Source organism: Lepidochelys kempii, chromosome 7 (genome assembly GCF_965140285.1).
Source record: "Lepidochelys kempii isolate rLepKem1 chromosome 7, rLepKem1.hap1, whole genome shotgun sequence".
Taxonomy (NCBI): Eukaryota; Metazoa; Chordata; order Testudines; family Cheloniidae; genus Lepidochelys; species Lepidochelys kempii.
Window position 1 is genome coordinate 17,811,189 of NC_136386.1, and position 26,529 is coordinate 17,837,717.

The 26,529-nt window shown below is 41.4% G+C and overlaps 1 long non-coding RNA gene across 2 annotated transcripts in view; it reads left to right on the top strand.

The window, feature by feature from the left end:
- LOC140915235 (uncharacterized) overlaps positions 1–26,529 on the top strand; it is a 45,201-nt gene extending 18,672 nt beyond the window's left edge. The window contains exon 3 of one of the 2 annotated variants that reach the window (XR_012160106.2): positions 25,871–26,529. This is a non-coding gene — a long non-coding RNA (uncharacterized LOC140915235). Of the gene's footprint in view, positions 1–13,232; positions 13,603–25,870 lie in introns of those variants that run through there. The other variant, XR_012160105.2, reaches the window with a different exon arrangement.

Sequence of the window (26,529 nt, forward strand, 5' to 3'; positions counted from 1 at the left end):
GCTTAGCTAAAAGGATAAAAATTTGTTAAATGGTTCTTAGTGGACACTTGAGCACACCACAGATGGCATTATTACAATTTGCACTAATCCTTGTTGGCGGTCTAAGCAGAAAGGACAAGGGACGAATGCGCCATGTAGGTGGAATGGACTCTTTCAAACTCGGAGGTGGTCCCTTCAGGTTAAGATGGATGTATACAGATGATGCAGTTTGGAGTTGTCCGCAAAGCTGCCCACACTAGCTCTGTCTATTTAAAATTCACGTTGAAAAACAGACCAGATGCCTAGCTGATGTAAATCAGCATAACTCCACCAAAGTCAATGGAGCTATGTAGATTTACATGCACTGAAGATCGGGCCCTATAACCAGAAAGAGATTAAATCAATTGTGTTATTATAGTGTCAGACAAGTGATACCACTCTTATGGTTTAGAAAGCATTTTCATTCTAAGTGAATAGATGTGTGCACATTTTTGCATGTGTAATAGTGCACACTTAGTGTGCAAATCAAGTCCTAATGATCCCGAGGCAGTTTCCGTAACAGTAAGGATTTGTTGTAATGTCTTCGGCCAAAATTTCCCAGTTTCACTAACTGCCTCCCCTCCTCCCCAGCTTTGTCTGCCCTTCAGTGGAGTACCATGTAAAGGAGTTGTTTTGTCTTTGGGATAACATATTATTGATTATTATTAATAGTAGCCCAGGAGATCCCATATACATGTGAGACTGTCCAAACAGATGCACCCAATTAGTGGCAATAGTAACAAAATCATACCTGCTAGGTTCAATGAGCTCATTGTTTCTCTAATATTTCATAATACCTAGGGCTCGTTGTTAGTCATATATCACATATAACTAGGTCTGTACAAAGCTCTTTAGGGTTCAATTTTAAAAAGGGATTAGGAAACCAACCCTGGTTTACATGACCAGGAAGCAAACCAACCCTTGCAGTTTCACTTGGAGATTCAGGGTCAGATGCAAATGGTGCAGATCAACATGACTCTGTTGATTTCAATGGAGCTACACCAATTTACATTAACTGAGGATTTGATCCTCGATCCAGAATTTCCTGAGGTTGCTTCACTTCTGCCAGTGCCTTCCCACTCTATGCTCCCAACAAGTCACTGTATCCCCTCCAGCAAGTCCCAGCTCCCCTGAAGACATCTGGTAAAAGAAGGGGAATGCCTGGGGGATATTGGAGAAAGGGGGTGAATACTGTGGGCAGCATGAGAAGCCTGCTAAGGTGAGAGAGTTGTTTCTGGCTTCCCAGATGTGCAAACAAGCACAGCCTACATTCATCAAACTTTTGCAAATGCAATCTGAGATTGGTAAATGATCAATGTTCAAATCCAAGGCCAAGTTCACATGAGTTTGAGCTTCAGTGTGAATATTTCACACAGTTTCAGTTACAACTTATCCTATCACTTTCTATCAGGTCCACAGTTATGATTCAGGGGTAACTGCTGTTCCCCACCCTCACCTATCAAACGTGAAAAATAAATATTTAAGATGTTGCTTCAGATTACGGACTGTCTTCATATCTGGCTTCTCAGAGTTTACTTAGCAGTAACCCTATCAAAATAAAGCTATCCAATATGTCACTTCTTTGTATTGTGTCCTATTGTAATATGTGTCCATGAGCTGGCAAAGAGATGGTAAAGCACCTCAACCAATCGGATGTGAAAGTTCGTAGAGCACCATTGGGCTGATGAGTGCGCTCAATAGGAACTCACAGGTCCATTGTTTGACTTGCGCAACAGAACTCTCCCACTTTCAGATTTCAAAATAAAACCGACTGGAGAAGCACCGTGGAGATAACTGAAAACATCTGTAGCCTGAGAGTCCCTTCTTATGCCACTGTGCAGTTTCTTGAATGTGACAGTGCTCACACTGTGAAGATGTATAGTCAAAAACACCGTCCATGCTTATTTGCTTCCACTGCAAGCAAAATACCTCTGGCGTTCTATGAAAAAGCAGAACAATTCCTGTGCCACCAATGGCATAGGGATGTGCAAGTAATAAATACTCACAATCAAATGATCCGCCCCCTCCCCCCAAACACCTATTCTTTACAGGCAACTCAGCCATATTTCACATTATGGGTTTGAAACTTTAATCTATTCAGTCCCTCACCAAATGCGCTAGAAATGGCAGGTGTATTAGTGGAACTGCACTGAAACACAGTTGGAAAGCCTTATAAAATATATTTATCACTGTTGTGATAATGCACATCATTGCCATGGGTTGGAAGTTTTAAAAATAATGGCTAGTGAATCTCATCTCAGATTGCAGAGGATATTATGGTGAGAGGGTCAGAACAAGTCAGTTAAACTCATATGGTATTTTCTTTTTTATTCTTATTCTTTTTTATTGTTCTTTTCATGTTCCAGGTGGCACTGAACAAAATAAATGTTGTTACATTTTGTTGATGTGGAGAAGAAAATATAGTCTAGTGACTAAGAGTCATGACTCCTGGGCTCTACCATCTTTTTATATTGAATTGATGTGTGATCTTGGGCAAGTCGTTTAAACTCTACAAACCTTTGAAAAATAGTTATAATGCCACCTATCTAAAAAGATCACTATTCAGCTTAATACAGACCAACTGCGCACTTTGAGATCCTCAGATGAAAGATAATCTATGAATGCAAAGCACATTAATTATTACTCAGTGAATTCTAAGTTAAGATCACTAGAGATGATCCAAACCAAAACCCTGAATCTCAACACCCCAAATCTGGAGCATGTAGAATCTTAGAATCCTAGAATATCAGGGTTGGAAGGGACCTCAGGAGGTCATCTAGTCCAACCCCCTGATCAAAGCAGGACCAATCCCCAACTAAATCATCCCAGCCAGGGCTTTGTCAAGCCTGACCTTTAAAAACTTCTAAGGAAGGGCATTCCACCACCTCCCTAGGTAACCCATTCCAGTGCTTCACCACTCTCCTGGTGAAAAAGTTTTTCCTAATATCTAACTTAAACCTCCAACACTGCAACTAAGACCATTACTCCTTGTTCTGTCATCTGCTACTACTGAGAACAGCCTAGATCCCTCCTCTTTAGAACCCCCTTTCAGATAGTTGAAAACAGCTATCAAATCCCCCCTCATTCTTCTCTTCTGCAGACTAAATAATCCCAGTTCCCTCAGCCTCTCCTCATAAATCATGTGCTCCAGACCCCTAATTATTTTTGTTGCCCTTTGCTGGACTCTTTCCAATTTTTCCACATCCTTCTTGTAGTGTGGGGCCCAAAACTGGACACAGTACTCCAGATGAGGCCTCACGAATGCCGAATAGAATGTAAACCTAGATCTGATCCACACTTTGTAGCTAGGCACTATCTTTATTCAGAGTCAAAACAAATGCCCTCATCAGAACACCCTTTAATTTCAGTGTCTACTTCTGAGTCTAAACCTTTTAACTCTGTATCACTTCTCATAGATAGGTTTCAGAGGAACAGCCGTGTTAGTCTGTATTCGCAAAAAGAAAAGGAGTACTTGTGGCACCTTAGAGACTAACCAATTTATTTGAGCATGAGCTTTCGTGAGCTACAGCTCACTTCATCAGATGTTTACCGTGGAAACTGCAGCAGACTTTATATACACACAGAAATCATGAAACAATACCTCCTCCCACCCCACTGTCCTGCTGGTAATAGCTTATCTAAAGTGATCAACAGGTGGGCCATTTCCAGCACAAATCCAGGTTTTCTCACCCTCCACCCCCCCACACAAATTCACTCTCCTGCTGGTGCTAGCCCATCCAAAGTGACAACTCTTTACATAATCAAGTCGGGCTATTTCCTGCATAGATCAAGGTTTTCTCACATCCCCCCCACCCCCATACACACACAAACTCACTCTCCTGCTGGTAATAGCTCATCTAAACTGACCATTCTCCAGGTTTAAATCCAAGTTAAACCAGAACATCTGGGGGGGGGGGGGGTAGGAAAAAGCAAGAGGAAACAGGCTACCTTGCATAATGACTTAGCCACTCCCAGTCTCTATTTAAGCCTAAATTAATAGTATCCAATTTGCAAATGAATTCCAATTCAGCAGTTTCTCGCTGGAGTCTGGATTTGAAGTTTTTTTGTTTTAAGATAGCGACCTTCATGTCTGTGATTGCGTGACCAGAGAGATTGAAGTGTTCTCCGACTGGTTTATGAATGTTATAATTCTTGACATCTGATTTGTGTCCATTTATTCTTTTACGTAGAGACTGTCCAGTTTGACCAATGTACATGGCAGAGGGGCATTGCTGGCACATGATGGCATAGATCACATTGGTGGATGTGCAGGTGAACGAGCCTCTGATAGTGTGGCTGATGTTATTAGGCCCTGTGATGGTGTCCCCTGAATAGATATGTGGGCACAATTGGCAACGGGCTTTGTTGCAAGGATAAGTTCCTGGGTTAGTGGTTCTGTTGTGTGGTATGTGGTTGTTGGTGAGTATTTGCTTCAGGTTGCGGGGCTGTCTGTAGGCAAGGACTGGCCTGTCTCCCAAGACTTGTGAGAGTGTTGGGTCATCCTTTAGGATAGGTTGTAGATCCTTAATAATGCGTTGGAGGGGTTTTAGTTGGGGGCTGAAGGTGACGGCTAGTGGCGTTCTGTTATTTTCTTTGTTAGGCCTGTCCTGTAGTAGGTAACTTCTGGGAACTCTTCTGGCTCTATCAATCTGTTTCTTTACTTCTGCAGGTGGGTATTGTAGTTGTAAGAAAGCTTGACAGAGATCTTGTAGGTGTTTGTCTCTGTCTGAGGGGTTGGAGCAAATGTGGTTGTATCGCAGAGCTTGGCTGTAGACGATGGATCGTGTGGTGTGGTCAGGGTGAAAGCTGGAGGCATGCAGGTAGGAATAGCGGTCAGTAGGTTTACGGTATAGGGTGGTGTTTATGTGGCCATTGTTTATTAGCACTGTAGTGTCCAGGAAGTGGATCTCTTGTGTGGACTGGACCAGGCTGAGGTTGGTGGTGGGATGGAAATTGTTGAAATCATGGTGGAATTCCTCAAGGGCTTCTTTTCCATGGGTCCAGATGATGAAGATGTCATCAATATAGCGCAAGTAGAGTAGGGGCTTTAGGGGACGAGAGCTGAGGAAGCGTTGTTCTAAATCAGCCATAAAAATGTTGGCATACTGTGGGGCCATGCGGGTACCCATAGCAGTGCCGCTGATCTGAAGGTATACATTGTCCCCAAATGTGAAATAGTTATGGGTAAGGACAAAGTCACAAAGTTCAGCCACCAGGTTAGCCGTGACATTATCGGGGATAGTGTTCTTGACGGCTTGTAGTCCATCTTTGTGTGGAATGTTGGTGTAGAGGGCTTCTACATCCATAGTAGCCAGGATGGTGTTATCAGGAAGATCACCGATGGATTGAAGTTTCCTCAGGAAGTCAGTGGTGTCTCGAAGGTAGCTGGGAGTGCTGGTAGCGTAGGGCCTGAGGAGGGAGTCTACATAGCCAGACAATCCTGCTGTCAGGGTGCCAATGCCTGAGATGATGGGGCGCCCAGGATTTCCAGGTTTATGGATCTTGGGTAGTAGATAGAATATCCCAGGTCGGGGTTCCAGGGGTGTGTCTGTGCGGATTTGATCTTGTGCTTTTTCAGGAAGTTTCTTGAGCAAATGCTGTAGTTGCTTTTGGTAACTCTCAGTGGGATACCGTAAACCTACTGACCGCTATTCCTACCTGCATGCCTCCAGCTTTCACCCTGACCACACCACACGATCCATCGTCTACAGCCAAGCTCTGCGATACAACCGCATTTGCTCCAACCCCTCAGACAGAGACAAACACCTACAAGATCTCTGTCAAGCTTTCTTACAACTACAATACCCACCTGCAGAAGTAAAGAAACAGATTGATAGAGCCAGAAGAGTTCCCAGAAGTTACCTACTACAGGACAGGCCTAACAAAGAAAATAACAGAACGCCACTAGCCGTCACCTTCAGCCCCCAACTAAAACCCCTCCAACGCATTATTAAGGATCTACAACCTATCCTAAAGGATGACCCAACACTCTCACAAGTCTTGGGAGACAGGCCAGTCCTTGCCTACAGACAGCCCCGCAACCTGAAGCAAATACTCACCAACAACCACATACCACACAACAGAACCACTAACCCAGGAACTTATCCTTGCAACAAAGCCCGTTGCCAATTGTGCCCACATATCTATTCAGGGGACACCATCACAGGGCCTAATAACATCAGCCACACTATCAGAGGCTCGTTCACCTGCACATCCACCAATGTGATCTATGCCATCATGTGCCAGCAATGCCCCTCTGCCATGTACATTGGTCAAACTGGACAGTCTCTACGTAAAAGAATAAATGGACACAAATCAGATGTCAAGAATTATAACATTCATAAACCAGTCGGAGAACACTTCAATCTCTCTGGTCACGCAATCACAGACATGAAGGTCGCTATCTTAAAACAAAAAAACTTCAAATCCAGACTCCAGCGAGAAACTGCTGAATTGGAATTCATTTGCAAATTGGATACTATTAATTTAGGCTTAAATAGAGACTGGGAGTGGCTAAGTCATTATGCAAGGTAGCCTGTTTCCTCTTGCTTTTTCCTACCCCCCCCCCCCCCAGATGTTCTGGTTTAACTTGGATTTAAACCTGGAGAATGGTCAGTTTAGATGAGCTATTACCAGCAGGAGAGTGAGTTTGTGTGTGTATGGGGGTGGGGGGGATGTGAGAAAACCTTGATCTATGCAGGAAATAGCCCGACTTGATTATGTAAAGAGTTGTCACTTTGGATGGGCTAGCACCAGCAGGAGAGTGAATTTGTGTGGGGGGGTGGAGGGTGAGAAAACCTGGATTTGTGCTGGAAATGGCCCACCTGTTGATCACTTTAGATAAGCTATTACCAGCAGGACAGTGGGGTGGGAGGAGGTATTGTTTCATGATTTCTGTGTGTATATAAAGTCTGCTGCAGTTTCCACGGTAAACATCTGATGAAGTGAGCTGTAGCTCACGAAAGCTCATGCTCAAATAAATTGGTTAGTCTCTAAGGTGCCACAAGTACTCCTTTTCTTTTCTCATAGATAGATAGATATATGCATCTATTTATCTGTCTATACATGACTAGCTTGTTGCAGGGCCCACTCCTGCAAGCATATCCACATGTGCCTAAGCATACTCCGAGTGGTCCATTGGGTCCCATGAGAAATGTGACTTTCCTGAACAAGAGTTTTCAGGTGTAGAGCAGCCTTTTTTAAAGGATTAAAGAACAGGCACATTTGCCATATAAATGCTTAGCTGAGAACTTTTGCCAGTAAGCACAAAATCCAAAATAAAATCACTATTTGCTCCTATTTTCCATAAGCTTTATTTGCAGAGCTTTTATAAAGCCTTTTCTTTCTGGGATCCTAAAAGATAAGCCACAAATAAAAGGAATGAAATAAATATGTAAACTCCTTGTATTCCCTTGTCTAAGACCTCCTCAGGTGGAACCTTCTGAATTTGCGCAGCTCTAACATAGACACACACTCCATGGTGCATGGAGCTGCTGCTTCAGTCTTTTTATGCTAGTTGTCAGCAAACAACAGCATTAATATTCCAATGATTTATCTGCTGGAGGAATTAGACTCTCAGTGGACCACTGAATACATCTGGACCTGCCTAATGAGTGCATTCTTCACCAGCACAGTGATTGTGGAGGGCTTGCAAATATTTTAGACATGATTCACAGAGCCATGTTTACTGATAGGCTATTTATACCTAGCGCAATTAAACCTCTTTGGAAGAAGAAAAAAACCCGTCAAGGATGCCCACGCTGGCACGCCAGTTGAAAGTGAATATATCCTCATTAAAGAGGTTAGGAAAACACTATTAATAATTTTGATAGTTTCTCTCAGAGATATTTATGTCAGTCTTTGTCTGACTGCATAAAGTAGCATATATTATATGTTTCTGACAGCAGAAAAAAATCAATGTTTGAGTCTGACTATTTCCTTTGTACCAACCAATTTTTGTCCTTTCAGCTGTGAGCAGTCTGGAGGTGGGTATTTTGTTTCTTGTTTTTTTGGTTTGGGTTTTTTGTCCCCCAGCCTTCTCTGACAAATTAGGAATATTCTCAATTGAGAAAATAATCATTAGATTTCTCTCACCAGTTGAAGATTAGTCTAAGGAGTTGCGAGGTGAAAGTCAAAAGGGGCTAGAATGTGGTTGGTTCCTGCACAGAACTTTAAGATGGAGACTAGCATAAAGGCCCAGAGCCACAAAGGTATTTAATCAATGGAAGTTAGAAGCCTAAACACCTTTGTGGACCTTGGCCAATGAGCCAACATAGTTGCAATCCTTTCACACTAGTGGGGATGGAATGGGAAAAGATACTTGCCCTTTCCTATCTGGGCCTCAAAGGGGACAGCCAGCTGCATCTTCTTAGGCATGTAGCAGTACCCACATATCTTGAAGCTCCAAAAATAGCGCATGTCTCCAATGTGGGCCAGCACTTTAAAGGCACAGCTGAGCCCAAGGTATGGAGATTCTGTCTAGAGACCCATCCAAAAATTAGAAGACATATCTGGAGAACTTCATGGAACCAAAAAATTGCGCTGAAATTCTCTTGAGAGCAGCCCTCTTATGTCAAGTTTTGTGGTATTTCCTGCTTCATAGAAACATAGAAGTAATAGATGGAAAAAGCCTATTAGATCATCCAGTCCGTCTCCCTGCCAACGCTGAATTGATGCCGGCAGCATATGTATCTATGTCAGCTGGTATTTTTGAGCGTCTGTTTCCCATCCTACCAGTACCAGGAAATGTGGAAAAAAGCAAACTGATATTTTTAGCTTTATAACAGAACATTTGGAGCAAAGATTTGGGTTGATTTATTTTGTCCAAACCCATCTCATTGAGTAACACACCACAAAGATTTTTATACGTTATACTTTTATTGAAAAAAAATTAACACCCATTCATTCTGATGAGGAATGACATCAAACATCAAATGTCTCATACATACATCTCTGTAAATTCCAGGGTCTGGATCTGTAACCTTTATGCTGAGTGGCATGTACTAACGCAGAGTCCAACTAAGGTCAATGGGTCTACTCCACCGAGTGCTGACAGTGTTATTCAATACGTAGCCATTGTAGAATTGGGCCCAAAGTAATTAAGGTCTCTGCTTTTCTGTATATATTGGAAAATGGCTAGAAGTCATTCCCTATCCAATACCTAGTGGATATTGGTCTTCACCAAATTATTTTTTGTAGTGCAGCCCAATCCCTTACTATTAGTTATCAGCTTCACACTGTTTTGTATCTGCTTCTTACTACTGAGTGGTATTTGCTACTACCTTGCTGCTATAGCAGCTTGTCTTCACTGGTGCCAAGTAATAACCTTAATAATTCTCACTGTTCAATAGTTCTCACTGCAGAGTCTAGAGTACAGACGTGGAGACACAAGACAGAATTATACAAATTGGGAGATGCACCATAAAACAGATTACAAAAAGAGAAGCAATTATTACCAGAAAACTATTGACACTCTTGGGGCCAGATCAATACCGACAAATCCAAACTTAAAAAATAACCAAAAAGGTAAAGTCAATACAGACAACTGGTTCACAACATGGGAGTGGGACATTTTGGCAAAAGGCAGACCCCGACTATTACAAAAGCATCATAGGATCTAGAGTGCCTAATTTTTATGGTGGTCCTTAAATTTGCACATCTGTGCAAATAGGTTCATACCTTTGGGTACCCAAGTTTCATACACAGAAACTCAAAATTTGTGTGTACCAAATGATCTTTGTTCACAGAAAGCATTCTTAGACGTCTGTGCACCCAATATATGGAGCTACACACTTGATTTGCATGTGTAAATGCTGTTGCTGTGCACAAACCTGAGTTTTGGGTTGTTTAAAATGTGTAATTGTTCAATTTTAGATTTTAATGTCCATGCAGAGCAGATTGGAATCTGGTTTTAAGACAACCCCACCTGGTAATATATGGAACTCAGTTTACCTATCTCACAAAATGAAGGACTGAATTATTCCTCCTGAGATCTGGTTCCAAGAAATCTGGTTGTTTTAAACCATATGCTTACAATTAACAAAGTCTTGCCCTCCAGCAAGAAAGAAAACCACCAATAAGACAAGCTTTAGTGTTCATCCTGTGGTAAGCAAAGGAAGATTTAACATGAAATATTTAGGTATGAATTAATGGGATAAAGTACAATAGCCTTTGTGTAACATTTAAAATGATGTACATGTTAAATAATTACAGTTTTGTAGTGTGAATACAATATTAATACATTTCCAAGCATCAGATCTTTTTAAAAATGTATTTTATTCAAATGAAAAGCCACTTAATGTGGATTTAGAAAACAGGGAGAGAGTGAAGCAAATTATAAATACCTTCCACTTTATCAGCATTATAGGGCAGTATTAATTTTAAAAATAGCTTTTAAAAACATGCATGGTATACCATAATAGAGATGGCTGTATTTCAGTACATCATCCTGATGACTCTCTCCACAGCAATGAGTTATGCAGACACACAGAGCTCTAGTCAGCAGATACGGTATGTTCCATGTCGCAGCTGAGGGAAAGAAACATTTTTGTCTTTTGATTCAGGATTATGAGTTGTAGCTACTTCTGAACATGAGTGGTTACTGACTTTATCTGGTTACTGACATCAAAGTCCAGGAAGCTGTCCCCTGGATTATATCACTTCAGGAAGTACCCTCTCTGAAAAACGTCCACTGTTTATTGTAGCCAAAGACAGTTAGAAGGATAAGACCATTCATGCATCTTTTCTGTGATGAAGAACATCAGGGCTAATGGAACATGCAGTATTTTAAAGGGGTTAAATTAACTGCATCTGTAAAAGTTGACAGTATTAATTGGCACGAGTGTCCTTTAAAATTGTGTATTATGTCTCTCTAAGTGAGGAAGGGAGCAGTTACCATAGCAAACATTGTTTTTATTGACTGCTTAGAGGACATAGTCACATAAAACTGCAGATCAGGCCAGAACACAAGTTAGAGCTGCCTAGGGATTTTTCTAATATACACACCAACTTTTTCCCCCCTAGTCTGCAAAGTTTTATAGGTCTCATAAGATAGCAATTAGAAATATGACAGATCTCACAGACCTGTTACAATATTCTCCAAGGATGAGGAGAATGACTGCATCTTTCCATGAGCTACCGAGATCAGGGACAATTCCTGAGATCCTCCTGGATCTTGCTTTGTCTTTAACCCTCATTGAAGTCTGTAAAGAGAAAAAGCACCTCAGGATCTGTTCCAATGGAAATAAATGACCTATTTTTTTAATATCGGAAAGAAGCCTGATCCAATGGATAAAATACTAGACTACATATCAAGAGACTTAAGTTTTTATTCCTGGATCTGCTACTGACCATCTTTGTCGCTATGGTCACGTCACATCACTGCCCTGTGCCTCGGTTTCCCCATCTGTAAAGTACTTTAAGATCTAGGAATGAAAAAAGCACTATTTAAGATCTAGGTGTTATTCTTATTAATCCTTTAAATAGTTCAATAACAGAGCTATGCAAAACTCTGTGGTTTTGGTTTGCAGGTGTTTAGGCAAATTTTTATTTCAGCTTTGGATGGAATAAGTTTTCACGCCCAGATTTAAAATTTCAAAGCTAGTTGGCAGGAGTGAGGTTTGGGTAGGAGGTCTGAGGGAACTTTAGCTAAGTTTGAGGTGGTGGAACCTCAAAAAAATTTTCTGACTTTCACAGATGTAACACAATTAATTCACCTTTTAAACTTATTATTTCTGTTATTTAAAATTATTTTTTCAAATAAGAGTGAGTCAATGATGTCAAGATTTGGAGTATTGCTTACAATTTAGTTACTATATGGGTAGTATGATACAATCCTAGAGGTTGTTGTGTCAGAACAAACCATGTATTCTTTTAGTATCCGTTCTGCAATGGCGTCAGACCCTACTCATCTTTATCTGATGTCCCATGACATTTTATGTATTTACGCACATAGTCACATTAATACAAAGCATCACATCTTCTCTTTTCCCACTACCGGCTTCCATATTTGAGCATGGCATAGACTGCCAGTAGTCAATTCCAGTTTTAGATCTGGACATTTCTTTCAGAGCACATATTTCTTGGTTTGAAATGTTACCCTCTTCCCCATCACACTTTATTTCATTTACTAACCCAAGAATTTCCTGAAGATTAGATGTCACTTTCCGGATTTGTTTCGCTCCTTGGAATTCTGATCCAAACCCAATGAACTTAATGAAAACAACTAAAATTCATTTAAAGGCTGAGTAATTTTTCTTATACAATTCCTAGAGTGATAATTATACACAGGGCCACCCATTACCCTTAAGTACCCAGAAATATCTGTTCCTTAATTTAAGAATCCTTCAAAATCTTTCCTTCAGACAATAAGCACCTGAATGCAGGCACTTCTCTGTTTGATGGTTTCACATTGCTTGAGACTGCATTATAGGTTTTAATAACACTTCAAAGTACAGTAAACAGATGTCCCTTTACTTCAGTGTATGCCAGTGAATGGTTTGGAGCTGTGTATACTACATACCTACTAACGTGAATATTAAACACTAGGTTAATTTTCACAGTACTTTGTGAATAATTTTGTTTCCCCAGTTGTTACAGTGGTTTTGATGTCTAATTCACTAAGGGGGCAATAAACAAGATTTGTGTGGATTGTAACTATATACAGCATATATTTGGTAATAAGTATAAGGTAATTCCTTTGCCTAGATTTGATTTCCACGTGCACTATGTGTGACATTCCCCAGGGTACAATCAGGATGGTTGAACAGCTGTGTCCTCTCAACTCTCCAAACCGGGGTGCCTTTCACACTGCTTCACTGTGAGAGCAACCACTCCTGGCCTTATTCACACACACAGCCTCTAGCATGTAAATTACTCCCAGCTGAGTTATAGGAGTGCTTCTAGCCAGTCACTCCTGTTTATGCATCCAGGGATCATATATGCTCTTTTGGACACCATCACACTGGACTCCCAAATCTTTTTCAGAGTCACTGCTTCCCAGGATAGAGTCTGTAAGTAAGGCCTACATTCTTTGTTCCTGGATGTATACATTTACATTGAACTGTATTAAAACACATATTGTTTGCTTATATCCAGATTACCAAGCAATCCAGATTGCTCTGATTCAGTGACCTGTCCTCTTCATTATTTACCACTCACCCAATTTTTGTGTCCCCTGCAAACTATATCAGTGATCATTTCATATTTTATTCCAGGTCATTGACTGAAAATGTTAAATCACGTTGGGTCAAGAACTGATCTCTGCAGGACACCACGAGAAACACACCCATTGGATGATGATTCCCTGCTTACTATTACATTTGAGACCTAAAAATTAGCCAGTTTTTAATTCATTTAATGTATACCGTGTTAATTTTATATTGTTCTAGTTTTTTAATCAAAAGGTACCAAGTCAAATACCTTACAGAAGTCTAAGTGTATTACAACTACACAGTTATCTTTATCAACTAAGTTTCTAATCTCATTAAAAAAAAATATCAAGTTAATTTGGCAGGCTCTATTTTCATCCTTTAATTCTTTATTAATTGTATCCCGTATTAGTTGTTCCATTATCTTTCCTGGGATCAGTGTGAGGCTGACAGTCCTATAATTACCTGCGTCATTCCATTTACCCTTTTTTTAAATTGGCACATTAGCTTTCTTCCAGTCTTCTGGAACTTCTGAAGTGCTCCAAGACTTATTCAAAATCAACATTATTAGTGGCCCACTGAATTCTTCAGACAGCTCTTTTAAAACTCTTGGATGCAAGTTATTTAAACCAGCTGGTTTAAAAAATGTCTAACTTTAGTAGCTTCTGATTAGTAGCCTTCAGAGATATTAATAGAATGGAAAGAGAGTTATTGTCAGCTGATGAGACTATATCATCTGTTTTCCCCCCAAACACAGAATAAAAAATATTTATTGAACATGGCTGCCTTTTCTGCATTATTACTGATAATTCTACCATTTCCATGTACTAATGGACCAATACCATTGTAAGGATTCTTTTTGTTCCTAATATATTTAACAAACTCCTTCGTATTGTCCTTAACTCTGCTAGCCACAAATCTTTCCTTCTGTCCCTTTGCCTCCCTTATCAATTTTATTCAATTTCTAGCTTCTGATTTATATTCATTACTATCAACTTTCCCTTTCTTCCACTTGTTTTAGATAGATAGTTGCCCTCAATTCCCCTCTAAACCAGGTTGGTTTTTTAACCAGCACTGCCTCTTCCTCAATTGTGGCTTTTGGGGCATCTTGTGAGTTATTCTTTAATGATTTCCAATTATCATTCGCATTTTTCTGATTGATTTCTTTCTCTCAGCTCATTTGGCTCATTAATTTTTTTCAGCTTTGTGAAATTGGCCCTGTCGAAGAATGAAGCATATGTACTACTGGTCTGGACTTTATTCTGTTTGCACATTATAAATCTGATAAAGTCATGGTCACTTGTATCTAAGCAACCATTATTTTTTAGTTCTGTGATCAGTTCCTCTTTATCTGTGAGGACAAGGACTAATAAAGAATTTCCCTGTATTGGCTGCAAAACTTTTTGAGTTAGTTAGGAAATTGTAATCTATAATGCTTAGAAATTCTAAGGATATTTTCAGACTGGCAGCATGAGACCTCCAGCACATGTCACTCAAATTGAAGTCCCCCATGATCACATGCATGTTTTTCCCCTACACATTATAGACAGGTGTGTAAGAGGACAGTCAACCTGTTTCCCAGTGTGATCTGATGGTCTGTAGCAGATTCCAACTAATACCCCATCTTGTGCTTTATCTGTTAGGACACTGATCCATAAGCATTCAAGATCATTTTCTTCTGTGGTATCAGTGATTCAGAAACAGGTAATGCCATTTTTTGACAGAGACCCATTCCCACTCCACTTTTGCCCACTTGAGCCTTCCTAAATAGATTATAACCATTGATTTTATGTGAATCATCCCACCACATTTCAGTAATGCCAGCTAGACTGAATTTAGCCCATAAATGAGCAATTCTAATTCCTCTTGTTTGTTTCCCAGACTCCTAACATTGCTGTATACGCAATTCAAGAATGTCTTCTCTTCATAACCTTTGGTTGTTTAATTTTATTCTCAACATATTGATTTTGTGCTGAGTGCTCATATCTTCCCTCTTTTTACCCTCCACTTTTGCTATTGGTTTAACCCCTCCCAGCTGCTCTAGCAAGCCTGTCCCTGAGAAGATTGGTCCTTCTTCTGCTTAGATGGAGGCCATCCAAACTATACAGCTCTATCTCTCCATAGAAGGTGGACCAATTTTCCACAAAACCCAAACCCTCTACTCTAAAACACTACATATGTATCCAACAATTCACTTCCAGAATCTTCTGTCTTCCATTGCTCATGGACAGGTAGGACCTCTGATAAGATCACTTGGACATTCTTCTTTTTCAGCACACTTCCAAGTTCCCTGAAGTCATCTACTATCTGGGAGATAGCCTACAATGCTGTCTCAGTATTGCCCATTTGACCCATCACCAATGGATCCTTGCTCATCGACTTCAGAAGCCTATCCAAACTTAATGTGACATCTTGTGTCTTGCTTCCAGAAAGGCAGCACGCTGCCCTGTTGTCTGCCTATCCCTTGCAGAATGTTCTTTTTGATTCTTCTGAGTATTGAATCTCCAACATCTGTCTTTCTTGGCTGGTTGGACAACTCTTGGAAGGCAAATTTGATTTTCTTACTTGTTTCTTACATGCTGCCATCCAGATGTGTGCCTCATACATCTCTCTGTTCCCTTGAACCTGCTGGATTTTGAGAGGTATCTGCCAAAGTTTCCAAGGTAAGGATCTGGTATTGATTTTAAACTTCTAGATGTGTGGAATTCCTTCTGTTCTTCTTCTCTCTGTTGGCCACAGCCTGCCCACCACCGTCTGTCTCCCGCTGAGTAGAATGCCTCCTTGACCTATTGTCTCTGGTGGTTCTGAACTACCAGATCTCCTTTCTGACTTCCTCTCTCTCCAGCTCCTTAGTGGCTAGTTCCCCATTCTTCCTTTCAGAGTAACAGCCGTGTTAGTCTGTATTCGCAAAAAGAAAAGGAGTACTTCTCTAAGGTGCCACAAGTACTCCTTTTCCATTCTTCCTTGAATCTGGTGTTTCCCAAAGTAGGAACTCCTCAGTATTTCTGATTCTCAGTAGCATGTCTACTAAGAATCTCTTCCTCTCACTCGGCCACCACCTTGCACTTCATGCACACAAAATCCCTTGAGTCTTCAGGCAGAAAAATAGAACATGGCACATTCATCCCAGGTCACCAACATTGTTCCATTGCCAGCCATCTTGGTATCACACATAGTGCTGAACCTAGAAGGAAAGCTTCTCACACTCCCTGTCTGAACTCCCTCTGAAATGCTCCTGCTAGCCACCTGTTTGTGGCTCTCAAGTTCACATAACAAGTGACTTTTTATACTAAGCCTTCCCTGCATAGCTTAGCTCAGTTCTGCACCTCACCTCAGGGAGTGAGTAACCATTCAGAGACTTTGAAAAGCTGAGCTGACCAATGCTCCTACGGTTAGAGCCTCATGGCCTTTAGCAAGGCACCCTGCTTACTCAGGGGCCTGTGACCCAGCCACACAGCCTGGACACAGAGAACACACAAACAGTCAACCAAACAACTCAGACAGACCAAACACACCATTCACCTAGTCCCGCTACCTCCAAGCACAGAATCTGCACTACTGCCTCCAAAACTCTCCTGTTAACTTCCTCTGTTTGTGGCTTTGACTACTTTCCTCAGAACTCACCAACCATAGGTCCAAAAAATATATGGTCACTACAATTTCTGATCCCCTCCAAACCCTGTAACCACTAATCCTAGTCTTGTTAATATCTAACCGCTGCACTTCCTTGGTCCTGGATCTATCTACTCTGGCTAAAAAGAAGCCCTTTCTTCAACTAAAGATCATTAAACATCTGGGGTTAACTGAGGCAGAATGTTCATTTACCATGTTATGAGGGATTGCAGGCCTTGAACACAGGCCTGGGAATCCCTAGACAGTACTTGTACCACAGCCTCAGTCACCAGATTACAGGAAACCATGGAGAAGGGGGCTAACAGAGCCCTAGCTCACAAAAAGCTCTTACCACAAAGCTCCTGACTAGGGGAGACTCTGTCCCTACCAATTGGCTCAGACACACCACTCAAGCCAGAAGGAGGCACAGGAAGTTATCTGAGTAACTAAGTGATTCCCTGGCTAGCTGCTACTTTGGACCTTGTGTACTTGGCTGACTCGTGAGCTCTGCCCCCCAGCCGGTTCCTGCCTCCAATCACAAGACAGCTCCCCTGCTACCCAGTGTACATCACTGCCGGACCAGTTCAGTGGGTCTCATGGTCACAAACACACATCAGGCTGTTATCCTTTCACCAAGGTGTGAAATTATTATTTTCTTACAAATTATCCCAGTGTAATGCAGGCTTACAGCAAAGAGAGGCTTCCCTGCAGTCTTCACTCCTCAGCCAAGGCTCATCCTCTGAACTCACTTTCTGAGAACCCCTTACTTCCTGTTCTTTCCACTTATATCCTCCCAGTTACACTGTTAGCCCAGGGATTACCACCCAGGGCCCACCCAGGGCCCCATAATCTCCCAACAGAGAGTGTTTAATAGCTGAGCCTGCAGCCTTCTTCATCAACATCAGTAACCAGGGTGCTACTAATAGTGCCCTGTAACATCTCCTTAGCCCAGATTCTGCTTTCTTGCCTCTCTCCAGGTGCCTGCTCCACCATTCTACCCCTCACTCCAGTTCAATGCTAAACTTGACTCCGGATTCTGTCTCCAGCTCTGACCCCTGGCTCCAGTTTCTGACTCTGACCACGAGGCATGACCACCATCACCCTGATCCTCATACATGTTTGCTAATGTGACAGGGTTGCCTCTGAGAGCAGACTAGACTAGACTCGATGACCGAGGAGGTCCCTTCTAATCCTATGGTCTTATGTTCTTGTTGTGGCCATGTGGATGAGGTGTTCTTCAGGAAGAGGAGCAGAAAATATTCATAAAATTACTTTAAGTTTCCTAAAAATATATGAAATGCTGGCTGTCTGACTAATATTTGCCCTCTGCCAATCAGAGCACAGGTATCAACATACTCTATGGCTACTTAGAAATAATTATACAAATAATTCAGCATGAAACAATCAGGATGAAGGGAATCACATATCTGTTAAATGTGTGCTATTGACAATTAACAGTTTCACAGCATCCCTGCATTTAGACTGATTGAGACAATGCCATTTCAGTACTATGAGTGGTTCTCAAAGCCAGTCCGCCGCTTGTTCAGGAAAAGCCATGTGCCAATTCTGCCTTCATTCAAGATTCTCGCCTCTCTGGGGAACAGGTTTGAGACTAGGGAGAGTATATTGAGAAAATCAGACCCTGGTGTTCAGTATCTCCATATTGCTGTAGATTGATAGCTTGATTAAGAACATTAAGGCTTTTGTTATGAAGTGTCACTTTCAAATATGCCTACCTCCCATTCTGACTCTCTGTTAACAAGGCTATGCTCTAATAATCCCTCCACCCTGATGTGGATCCATACTATGAGCTTCTCAGCGCTGCACCGAGCCAAGAGAAGGGCATATTTTCAAGTGACTGGGGTAAAGAGTTCCAGCACTCTAAATCAAATGAGCAGACAACCTCTGAGTGGGAGCCTCTGCTAGATGAATGAGCTGGCAACAAGTAACAACAAGGTAATAAACAAGATTAATGTGAAACTAATGGATGAATAGAGATAAATGCACAGAATATCCATTAACAACAGAGAGGTTTGTATGGCAGATTTCTGGCAAAGAGTTTGGTATAGAGCTAGGTGACACATACCTACTAAATCACTAGCAAAAATCCTAAGCTATGTCAAAGGAACATGAAGGATCTACTTTGAAATGACAAAAGCAAGGAAACTCAGCATTACAGATAAAAATCCGGGCTGAAACACAGTCCTTAATTTCACTCTTTAATCTATCCCCAGATTTGAAAAGATATGTAGATACCTACAGATGCAGGTAGAGCTTCTGAAAATCCCACCAGGCACCTGTATGCATCTGTAGGTGCCTAAATATCCTTACAAGTCTAGCTCTGAATAAATAGGGGAGCAAGAGGGCAAGCTGTTATGGTGTGAATTGAGGATGTCCATCTGAGGTTTTTCTCCTTGCTCCTCAATGTTGAAGGTGGGTTCCAAAAGTGAATTTAACATCTTTTTGCTATTTCACTGGCTTTTGGAGGCACAACAACAACACAAGCAGTTTATAAGTTTATAAGCAGAGCTGGTTGGAAAAACAACAACAAAAACATGAAAAAAAATGTGAAGGTTTTCACTGGAAAATATCAAAATGTTCAAATAAATGTTTTTGTAAAGTGGCCCTTCCAATCCCTTGAGATGAGCCAATGGTAAGGACTTTAACTCATTAATGACAGTCTGCCTACCCTTCTAGTTCCGCATTTTGTTGCCTTCTCCCACTCTCGTTTCCTTCATTTTTCACATTGCTCCAAATGGTTAGAACAAAACCTCATTTCCTCTGTACCGATATCCTCTACTCCTCTCCTTCAGTTTCCTATTCAATACCTTCTTCTTTTTGCCTTGCTCTCCATTGTTTCCCTGTGTTCTACTTTCTTTTCCTCCCTAGCCCTACCTCAGAACCCACTCAAAAATCTCAGAGCATGCAAGATTCACTCACAACCTACCAGGACTCACATTTATTTTAACCCTGGCCCCTTCTTTGTTTTTTTTTATGTTCATTGTCTGTACTTACCTAATTTATATGTAAGCTCTTCAGTGCTGAGACTCTGAATAATATCATCTCCATAACCGTGGTGCAAAGTGATTGTGCTAGATAAAAAAAATAAATTGTGAATGTGACACTTTGTTACTCCTGCACTTATCTGCTATTCCCTATGGCCAAATCCTGAAACAACAGCTTATCACTATAAAGGGGGAGGGTGAATATGCAGAAGACCCTCACACAGGAACTTGACGTTCTCCAGGGCCCACAGAAGTGATTTTCATAGTGGGCCGTCACAGAAAGGGAAGAGAGGGAAAAAAGGCTTGTTACCCACCAATTAGCATAGGTCAAATGGGTTCCTCATCACATATGCAGTGTGGTTCTGCACGACCAAACCGTACCAGTAGGTCATTTATTTCTATTTCTTCTGACTCAGCAGAAGCAAGCTATGCACTGGCTATATGGATGCCCTGGTTCTGCAGCATGCATAGGCTCAGAGGATTCTTCTTCTCTGCATCATTCTGTTGTGATGCAGTTTGCAGCAAGCAACGCAGGGGTGTTGAGGATTGGGCCCCAAACGTAGGTACTCTGAGTTAAAACTGCTTAGATAGCCAAGAAACCCCAAATTTTCACCAATGTTAAATTTAAAGAGGAAACAGAAAGTTACAGAAAAGTGCTCTGTGTTCCAGTCTGCATCATGGAATCTCCAGCTACATTTTGCTAGACTGCATTTTTGGTACATATGTTGGATCATATTAAAGAAGTTCTGTATTAAAATCACAAATGAGTTTGATTCCCCAGAGTTTAAATTCCAGGGTATTACTAATTAAGAGGTCTCTTGGTTTTTGGTACTGTTTCTCTCCCTCTATGTGTGAAACTTGCAAGCTGCTAATTGTGTTAGTACATTCTAAGACAGAGTCTGTTCTCAAAGCAGTTCACACAGAGAGAGACTCAAAGCAATACTCTAACAACAGAAACAGCACCCAGAGACTCCCCACCCTTTTGTTGTATTAACAATTGTGATTAAAATAGAGATAGAGGATGTATGTGGATGGATGCTTGGTGTGGATAATAACTGAATGATCAGGGAGGTGCCAGCCTAAGAATCCAGTGTCCATCGGCTGAAGAAGGCGTCAAGTAGAAATAACCAGAGGACCCCCCGGAGGGCAGACTGGAATCCACCCAACAGCCTCAAGAATGGGAGAACCAAAGAACAAGATAACATCTTGGAGCCGTCAGGAATGTGCTATCTGCTGATTGATTCAGCAACAGCATGATGAAGCAATTCCCATAGACTGGCATAGGAAGAAATTCCTATAAAAATAGACTCTAAAAAGTGAGAACTTTGGGGGTCTGATTCTGCAAACCAACTTCCAGGAGCATCAGATGAGCATCTGACAAGGCCCTGCTCCCTCCTCATGTCCAGGCCACCTGGCCAGTGACTTGGCATGAGCAACTCTAAGGCTGGTAACTATGATAACAACCTTGCAGAACCTGTGTGTGTGGGTGTGTATGTGTGTGGGTGTGTGTTTGTATGAATGAATGTGTGAATAAATATGAGATTGAATGGAATGTTATAGCTATAACTAACTGCTTACTATGATTCTTTCTGTATTCACAATAAATGTGGTATTTTGCCTTTTTCCCTTTAATAAGATCCTGCTGGTTTTTATTTTATTGGTACAACACATGGGCTTATTTAATAGTTATTACGTTGAGCTTGCAGTGCTGGGAGTTACAAAAATCTTCCAAGTGAGCAAGATGATCTTGTGACTACAACACTTAGTTGGGAGCCCAGAGATCTGTGTTCTACTCCTAGCTTTGACACATACTTCCTTTGCTACCATGGTTAAGTCCCTTCACCTCTCTGTGCCTCAACTTCCCCATATGCAAAGTGAGGATAATGATATTTACATACATCAAATGGGTGTTGTGAGGCTTAATTTATTTCAGCTTGCAAATGGTTTTAAGATAAAGTGCTAAGTGCAAAGTATTATTAATTAATATTTATTTTTATATTATTTTGACTCACAAAGTGGCTTGGGAAGACATTACTGGGAAATAAATATGAAGTTAAATACCAAGTTATTTTTTCTGTGCAGTTGCTTTTCTGTCCAAATCCACATGTAAACTTATGCATAAAGAGAACACAATTACATAAAGTTTAGAGTGCTCATTATTTATGTGTTCCTTTAGAGCTATTGAAGGAGATGATGTCACTACACGTCACAGTTCTATACTTCTCAAACACATATAATTTACTCTAAAGTTTCTATTGGCTTCTCTGAAGTAAACTTGTATCCACACCTAAAAGACAATAAAAGGGGAGATGTTTGCACAGGCTCAAAACAGCCCTGAGGTAGAACAAAAGTATGAAAAGGTGTTCTCAGCTGTGTCTGAGACTTTGCTCATTAAGTGAGCTTTTTGAGCTCACACCAGTGGAATGAACATAGCAATTAGCTAAGAGAACTCAGAAATCAGTTTAGATATTCCAGCAAGCCCTCCTAGTGTAGACATAGTTTTACCGTTCCCTAAATGAAATAAGCTATACTGGCAAATGCACTTTTTTACAAATGTAATTACATCTACACTATGGCTTTTGACGATACAAAAATGTTATTTAAAAAATCGCATCCCTAACCAGTGATGTTATGCCAACAAAAGTTTCAGCTGTGCAAAATCTCAGCCTTGAATAGACACCCTTTTAAATTGGGGTTTTACTCCGATTCCCATGTCAGCAAATAACTGAAACATTACATTTTACAGATTACATTTGTAATCTTATTTGCCACTGGACAGAAATGAATTTTATATCAACCAGATGCTTTTCATTTTTAAGTGATCCATGTTTAAAACTTTCAAGATTATTTTATGAGCTAATGCTAAACTCTGAGGATACAAATACTTATTTTAAAATCCATAATTGTTTTCTTGATCTTTTCTGCAAGCTGTTAAGCTAGACAGCTCTCATGAGACCCTGGACTGTATGCCTACTGAAATATCACAACATGTAAACAATATTTTTCTCATGTCCATGCAGAGGTAAGACAGCTGAAGATAACACAGAATTTGCTTATATTTCTAACAACGGCACATTTCTTCTTTTAGAAGTTGATTGATATTTATTGCTACAGTAAATGACGGTTTAAATAAATACTAGTGCTTATTCAATGCATCATTAATTTTAAGAAAAAAGCAGGACACCTACTGTCAACAAACAATGGACCTGAACACATGAATAATTGGGGCAATATGACAACCATTTTAAAAAGGAATTATCGGAGTACAATAATACCAACTGAAATGGAACCTCTTCCTCATCAAGAAGGGAAGAATTCCAAACATTATGTATGATTACATACGGTGTAATCAATAAAAGAGGTGTCTGAAGTTATCTGCTCTAAGTAGCAAAAACAAAATCACTGGGAAAACATTTACCTGTTCATTAAAATTAGAATTGTCTCCATAAATAACTGACAGTGAGATGCATTTCATATTTTGCTTATATCAGGGGGTGAGTTAATGAGTTCCTGCCTCTTTTTTTCTTTTCTTTTTTTTTATTGTGTGTTTCTAGGGTATTTTGAAGGATGCCTTTTTGTGAGTTCCTCTGTTTTTCAATTAAGGATACAATCTGTGAGTAGAAATGTTGAGGTCAAATATGTATTCCTCCAAGATTTTTCACTGGTTTTTAGCTTGGATTTTAGGAAAGTCAAAAGACAACTATTGATTTCTAAACTGCACATCTTTGCAAACACAAAGTTAACCAAATGAACACACCTGAGGTTACGAGTAGCTGTTAGTTAAGGTTGTCCCTAGTTTACTTATCGTTATGTAAATTATGATGTTCTTTAAAAGTGTTTATTGTTACCTCTGTATCCATGCATTTCTACCATGCACATCTCACCCTGGTATTTCAGTGCCATGTATATAATGTACGGTAGCAACCTTTCAATCTGCAAAAAAACTAGATTCTCTCCCAGGTCATACTACTTTGTCAGGGGTTCCATTCTCGGAGATTGAATGTCAGGCGATATAGTGGCAGACTATTCTGCTCGCACCACTCTCTGCTGAAGGAATACATGAGTATACACTGCATTAAGAAGGTGACAAGACTTGGGCTCATCTTGATCTGACGGGGTAGAGAATTTCACAGTAAAACAGTGAACATCCTGCTTCTGCCTACTAACAATTTCCCATGGGGGCAATTGGACACAGCATATGAGTCAATCATAGGTGTTGCCGAGAGAAATGCAGTTTGTGAGGGAACTGAGTCCTAGCCTGTTGAGGACTGTAGGATTAGAACCATGACTGTGGAGCAGATCCAGAATGGGATAAGCAGCTAGTGCAGAGACTAGAGCACCAGGATGATGTGGTCTAGGTGATTTCTCTTACCCTGAAGGTGTACTGCTTTGTGTTGAGCCAACTGAAGCTTGTGGTCTGAAGCAGGTGAGAATACATTGCAGTAATCTAGTCTGGAGCTCTCAAGCAGCATGTGTGGATCTGTGCTCACAGAAAGAGGGCACAATCTTCTATATGGCTAAAATGGAAAAAAGGTCATTTTTTTTCATAGCTGCGAGGTGGCTATTTTGAGTGCAAAGATAAAATAGTTACAGAATCCTGAGACCTAGCCCTGGTCTACAGTAGGAGTTTAGGTCAAATTTAGCAGCGTTAAATCGATGTAAACCTGCACCTGTCCACACGATGAAGCCCTTTTTTTTCGACTTAAAGGGCTCTTAAAATCGATTTCCTTAATCCACCTTTGACAAGTGGATTAGCGCTTAAATTGGCCTTGCCAGGTCGAATTTGGGTACTGTGGATGCAACTAGACAGTATTGGCCTCCAGGAGCACTGGCCAGGTAGACAGGAAAAGGCCCGCAAACTTTTGAATTTCAATTTCCTGTTTGCATGGTCACCTGCAGCTTGCCACGCTGTCCAGAGCTCATCAGCAGAGGTGACCATGATGGAGTCCCAGAATTGCAAAAGAGCTCCAGCATGGACCAAATGGGAGGTACGGGATCTGATCGCTGTATGGGGAGAGGAATCCGTGCTATCAGAACTCCGTTCCAGTTTTCAAAATGCCAAAACCTTTGTCAAAATCTCCCAGGGCATGAAGGACAAAGGCCATAACAGGGACCCGAAGCAGTGCCACGTGAAACTTAAGGAGCTGAGGCAAGCCTACCAGAAAACCAGAGAGGCAAATGGCCGCTCCGGGTCAGAGCCCCAAACATGCCGCTTCTATGATGAGCTCCATGCAATTTTAGGGGGTTCCGTCACCACTACCCCAGCCGTGTTGTTTGACTCCTTCAATGGAGATGGAGGCAACACGGAAGCAGGTTTTGGGGACAAAGATGATGCTGATGAGGTTGTAGATAGCTCACAGTAAGCAAGCAGAGAAATTGGTTTTCCCGACAGCCAGGAACTGTTTCTCATCCTGGACCTGGAGGCAGTCCCCCCCGAACCCACCCAAGGCTGCCTCCCGGATCTGCCAGGCAGAGAAGGGACCTCTGGTGAGTGTACCTTTTAAAATACTATACATGGTTTAAAAGCAAGCATGTTTAATGATTAATTTGCCCTGGCATTTGCAGCTCTCCTGGATGCACTCCCAAAGCCTTTGCAAAAGGTTTCTGGGGAGGGCAGCCTTATTCCACCCACCATGGTACCACACCAGGTACCAGCCTTATTCCACCCACTTTACCACACCAGGCTAGTAGCACGTACTCGGGAATCATTGTACAACAAAGCATTGCAGTGTATGTTTGCTGGCATTCAAACAACATCGGTTCTTTATCTCTCTGTGTTATCCTCAGGAGAGTGATATCATTCATGGTCACCTGATTGAAATAGGGTGCTTTTCTTAAGGGGACATTCAGAGGTGCCCATTCCAGCTGGGCTGTTTGCCTGTGGCTGAACAGAAATGTTCCCCTCTGTTAGCCATGGGGGGGGCTAGCCACGTGGTGGGGGGAGGCAAAATGCGACCTTGAAACGAAAGCACTTGTGCTGTGTATGTAATGTTAACAGCAAGGTTTACCGTGAAACCATTGTAGTGTAGCCATTGTTCTTGAAAATGTCTTTTTAAATACCACTGCCTCTTTTTTTTTCTCCACCAGCTGCATGTGTTTCAATGATCACAGGATCTTCTCCTTCCCAGAGGCTAGTGAAGATTAGAAGGCAAAAAAAACACACTCGTGATTAAATGTTCTCTGAGCTCATGCTATCCTCCCACACTGACAAAGCACAGACGAATGCGTGGAGGCAGACAATGTCAGAGTGCAGGAAAGCACAATATGACCGGGAAGAGAGGTGGTGGGCTGAAGAGAGTAAATGGCGAGCTGAAGAGAGGGCTGAAGCTGAAAGGTGGCAGCAGCACGATGAGAGGAGGCAGGATTCAATGCCGAGGCTGCTGGAGGATCAAACCAATATGCTCCAGCGTATGGTTGAGCTGCAGAAAAGGCAGCAGGAGCACAGACCGCTGCTGCAGCCCCTGTGTAACCAACCGCCCTCCTCCCCAAGTTCCATAGCCTCCTCACCCAGATGCCCAAGAACGCGGTGGGGGGGCCTCCGGCCACTCCACCCCAGAGGATTGCCCAAGCAACAGAAGTCTGGCAATCAATAAGTTTTAAAGTTTTAAACTTTTAAAGTGCTGTGTGGCCTTGTCCTTCCCTCCTCCACCACCCTTCCTGGTGCTTCTCTCCTCCACCACCCCTCCTGCTCTACTCTGGTAGTTATCCCCCTAGTTGTGTGATGAATGAATAAAGAATGCATGAAT